Source organism: Portunus trituberculatus, chromosome 13 (genome assembly GCF_017591435.1).
Source record: "Portunus trituberculatus isolate SZX2019 chromosome 13, ASM1759143v1, whole genome shotgun sequence".
Lineage (NCBI taxonomy): Eukaryota > Metazoa > Arthropoda > Malacostraca > Decapoda > Portunidae > Portunus > Portunus trituberculatus.
In genome coordinates this window covers 2061781-2066780 of record NC_059267.1, presented here as the reverse complement: position 1 = coordinate 2066780, position 5000 = coordinate 2061781, and the positions used below count along the sequence as shown (strand labels likewise).

At 36.2% G+C, this 5000-nt stretch overlaps 1 protein-coding gene across 1 annotated transcript in view; it reads left to right on the top strand.

The window, feature by feature from the left end:
- LOC123503214 (putative polypeptide N-acetylgalactosaminyltransferase 9) overlaps positions 1–5000 on the top strand; it is a 392243-nt gene that overhangs the window by 285364 nt on the left and 101879 nt on the right. The window contains exon 3 of the mRNA XM_045252763.1: positions 3599–4161. The gene's annotated coding sequence lies outside the window, so the exon portion shown is untranslated. The remainder of the gene's footprint in view (positions 1–3598; positions 4162–5000) is intronic.

Genomic DNA, 5000 nt, shown 5'->3' with positions numbered 1-5000 from the left:
TTACTATTTTTAGGCGAAGAATTGTGAAAGTCTGTCCCATTGAGTGTGTGTGTGTGTGCGTGTGCGTGCGTGCGTGCGTGTGCGTGTGGAGAAGGTGTCGAATTGTGTTTTATTTGAGAAGATTTATTGGTGAGTGAAATGTTTATATGATATTTTCTCCAGCGATAAATTAAATGGCGTTTCGTTGACGAGAGAGAGAGAGAGAGAGAGAGAGAGAGAGAGAGAGAGAGAGAGAATTTTGGTATTTGGTATTATTTTATTTATTTACTTTATTTATTTATTTATTTATTTATTTATTTATTTATGGCACGTGTGTGGGTGGAGGTCGTAGAATAATGGAGGAAATTATTGAAAGTAGTAGTAGTAGTAGTAGTAGTAGTAGTAGTAGTAGTAGTAGTAGTAGTAGTAGTAGTAGTAGTAGTAATGTTGTTGTTAATAGTAGGAGTAGTATTAATAGTAGGTGGTGGTGGGTTATTGGGACAGCAGCAGCAGCAGCAGCAGCAGCAGCAGTAATAGTAGTAGTAGTAGTAGTAGTAGTAGTAGTAGTAGTAGTAGTAGTAGTAATAGAATGATAATAGTAGTGATAGTATTGGTGATAAAAAATAAAAGTTCTATCAAAATTACGAGTAGTAGTAATAGTAGTAGTAGTAGTAGTAGTAGTGGTGGTGGTGGTGGTGGTGGTGGTGGTAGTAGTAGTAGTTGTGGTGGTGATGGTGGTGGTGGCTTCGGCGCCTGACCTCACACAGTAATTACTATCGAGCGGTGAGACCAAGGAAGTTAATGACGAGGAGGAGGAGGAGGAAGAGGTGGAGGAGGAGGAGGAGGAGGAGGAGGAGGAGGAGGAGGAGGAGGAGGAGGAGGAGGAGGAGGTGTGGTGCCAAGGCTTCTGTAGTTGTATTTATATTTTTTTTCTTACTAATCAGAACAATATTTTTTTCCCTGATTGTGGTGGTTAAATTGTGGTGGTGGTGGTGGTGGTGGTGGTGGTGGTGGTGGTGGTAAGTCGCTTTTTCACCGTCTTTTGTTTTGTCTCTTTTCTTCTCTAATATTTTTTTCATAATTCTTAATCTTTTTTGTAATTTTCTTGTTTTTCATTTTTTATTTTCATTTTTATTTTTCCCTCACACATTTTCTTTTTTTTTTTTTACTTAATTCACTTTCAGTCTTTCTTATTTTTCCTTTTTTTTGTTATCTTTATTTTCTTGTTTTTTTTTTCATTTCTTTCTTTTTCTTTTTTTCTTACGTATTTTATTTTCACTTAATTCACTTTCCGACTTTCTTATTTTCCTTTTTGTTTGTCTTTGCTTCGTTATTGATTTTCCTTTTTTTTTTTTTTTGTTCCTTCACACGTAGTTTTATTATTTTTTGCTCTTATTTCTCTTTTTTCCTTTTATTTTCACTCATTATCTCATTTCCTCGTTTCATTTCATTATCTTCTACTTTCTCTTTCAATCCTTCCATTGTTATTTATTTACTTTTCCTCTTTATTCCTCCATCACATAACCTCTCTCTCTCTTTTTTAATTCTTTATTTTTTTTCTCTTTTTTTTACCCTTTTTTCTCTTTTCTCATCCATTTCATTTCGTCAATATTTTCTCTTTTTTTTCATCTTTTCATTTCTTTGACTTTCACCGTTCGTCTTCTTCTTCTCCTTTATTTTCTTGTCTCTTTCATTTCATATCACTTCTTCTGTCTCTCCTTTGTCTTATCTCCCCGTCATCTCCTTTTTCCTCCTCGTGTCACCATATTTCCTTCATAATGTGCAGAAAAGGTGTAAGTTCTTTGTTATTGGTGATTTATTTGACACCATTACTGTTATTGATAGTTGTAGTGGTGGTAGTAGTGGTGGTGGTGGTGGTAGTGGTGGTAGTGGTGGTGGTGGTGGTTATAATGAGTGTTTGTTGTTATTGTTCTTGTTTTTTTCATTTTCTTCCTCTTCATTTTCTTCCTCCTCGTGTTCTTCATATTCTTCTTTGTCCTCTTCTTCTTCTTCATCATCATCATCATCATTATTATCTTCTTCTTCTTCTTCTTCTCCTCCTCTTGTAGTAGTAGTAGTAGTAGTAGTAGTAGTAGTAGTAGTAGTAGTAGTAGTAGTAGTAGAAATAGTAGTAGCAGTAGTAGTAGTAGTAGTACACACACACACACACACACACATTAAAAGTATAATTACAGAACTTACTATTAAAACTAAGCAGTCTTATTCAAGTGAGGGGAATGTGAGGGGACATGATAAATGGAAGGGGAAGGAGTTAGGGGACAGACGGCTAAAACTACTGGGAGAGGGGAAGGGAAGGATAAATGAGGGGAAGGAATAGGTGGATAAAAGAGGGAAATGAGAAGTAGCAATGAGTAAATAGGAGGAGGTAGCGAGGGGGAAAGATGAAAGAGGGGAAAAGAAGGGAATGAAATGAGAGGGGAATAGAGAGAATTGATAAGAGAGAGAGAGAGAGAGAGAGAGAGAGAGAGAGAGAGAGAGAGAGAGAAATATGACTCAATTTAGTGAGAAGAGATAGAGAGAGTTAAGAGGAACCAGCCAGTCCCTTTGTGAGGAGAGGAAGAGGAAGAGGAAGAGGAAGAGGTGAAAGTAACAAGTGGCCTGGAAGAAGAAATAGATTGGATAGGAAAAAAGATAATAAAGAAAATGGAAGGTGGATAAAGAAAATGGAAAAAGATAATAATGAAAATGGAAAGGTGGATAAAGAAAATGGAAAAAAGATAATAAAGAAAATGGGGATGGATAAAGAAAATGGAAAAAAGATAATAAAGAAAATGGAAAGGTGGATAAAGAAAATGGAAAAAAGATAATAAAGAAAATGGAGATGGAAAAAGAAAATAAAGAAAATGGAGATGGATAAAAAAAATGGAAAAAAGATAAAGAAAATGGAAAAGATAGATAAAGAAAATAGTTAAATAATTTGCTTGCATTTTCATCTTTTTTTATTTTGTTTTTTTTTTTTTTGTCTGTTTTATTATTTTTGTGTCTTTGTTTTATTCCTTTTTTTTTTTGTTCATGTGTGTGTTTGTTATTTCTTTCTATTTCCTTTTTCATTATTTTCTTTTGCATTTATTCCTTTAAATCGTCTGGTTTTTCTATATTTTCCTTTCATTTTCTTCTAATTTACAAGATATGGTTTTTTTTTTAGTATTGCAGTTCATTTATTTATTTTTCTACTTTTTACTGACATTTTATTCTTTATTTATTTATTTTTACAGCATTTCTATTTGTCTATTTAATTTCTATTGATATATTTGTACAGTTTTCATTTCAGTTCTCAATTAGTTTTTATATTTACACTTTTCGTCTCTTCCTTCCACATTTTTCTTTTTTCTTTCCTTATTATTATTTCTCTATTATTGTTTTTCTATTATTATTTTTCTCTATTATTATTCTTTATTATTATTATTTTCACTATTATTATTTTCACTATTTCTCTATTATGATTTTTTTTATTATTATTTCATTTGTCTATTATTATTTCTCTATTATCAGTCTCTATTATCATTTCTATTATTTTTTTCTATTATAATTTCTCTATTATTATTTCCACTTCTTAATTAGTTTTTATATTTACACTTTGCTTCTTTTCCTTCCACAGATCCACGTGAAGGGAAGGAAAGAGACGACCCACCTTCCTATTAACCCACTCTGACCCACTCTGACCCACCCTGACCCACCCTGACCCAACCTAACCCACATCCTCCATCATCATCTAACCTCCAACCCACCCTAAGGCACTTAAACCCAGCTAACCCACCCATTAGTAACCTCACTGCAATCTACCTATATTAGTAACCCACTCTAACCTATCTCTGTAACTTATTTCAACCCACATCCATTAGTAACCCAGCTTAACCCACTCCAACCCACACACCCACATTTCAAACCCAAATATAACCCACTGCAAGCCCTAACCTTACAATACCTAACCTAACCTAACCTGACCTAACCTAACTTAACCTATCCTAACCTTACCTAACCTAACCTAACCTTACCTAACCTAACCTAACCTAACCTTACCTAACCTGACCTAACATTCATTCACCCATCCACTTTTTCCCTCCTTGATCCACACACCTGCTCCCTTCCACTCCTGTTTGGCTTGCTTCCCACGGCTCCACATCTGCCAAGAACAAGTTCCCACGCTCCCAGAAAGTCCAGGTGTGTATTTATTCATGATATTGTTGTGTGTGTGTGTGTGTGTGTGTGTGTGTGTGTGTGTGTGTGTGTGTGGCGAGAAGTTGGAAGGAGGAAAGTGGTGAAGGAGAGGATAGGATGGAAGGGAAAAAATATAGAAGGAGAGGGGAAGAGGATGGAAAGGGAAAAAAAGATGAAGGAGAAGGAGAAGGGAGAGAGAAGAAGAGAAAAGTGTGGTGGAAGAAGAAGAAGAAGGGAGAGGGTAGGAAAGAAAAAAAGGATGAAGAAGGAGAAGAGGGGAAGAAGACGAAATGGAAAAAAGGAAACAAGAAGGAGAAGGGAGAAGGTGGAAAGGGAAAAACGGAAGAGAGAGAGGAAGAGGGTGAAGAAAAAGGGAGGGAGAGAAAATGGAAAGGGGAAATAGATAAAAGAGAAAATAATAATGGCGAAGGAAAAGGAAAGAGATAAAGATGAAAAATAAAAATGAGAGAGAGAGAGAGAGAGAGAGAGAGAGAGAGAGAGAGAGAGAGAGAAATTAGAATTGAGAAGAAAGGGAAGAGAAGAGACAATAGAGATAAGAGAAGGAGTAGAGGGGAGAGAGAGAGATAGAGAGAGGGGAAAGGGAGAGAGGGAGAGGGGAATGAAGATGTGTGGCGTGAGGGGAAGTAATTTTTTGTATGGGGGGAAGGAAGTAGTGGGCAATGGCTCCCCTCATCCCCTCACTCCCCTCTCCCTCTCCCCTCCTTTCCCCTCTCTCCTCTTCCTATGTTGACAGTACCGGATTTCTCCCTGTAATAAACAAACTCTCCGCTCTCTCTCTCTCTCCCTCTTCCCTCTCCCCTCTCCCTCTCCCCTCTTTCCTA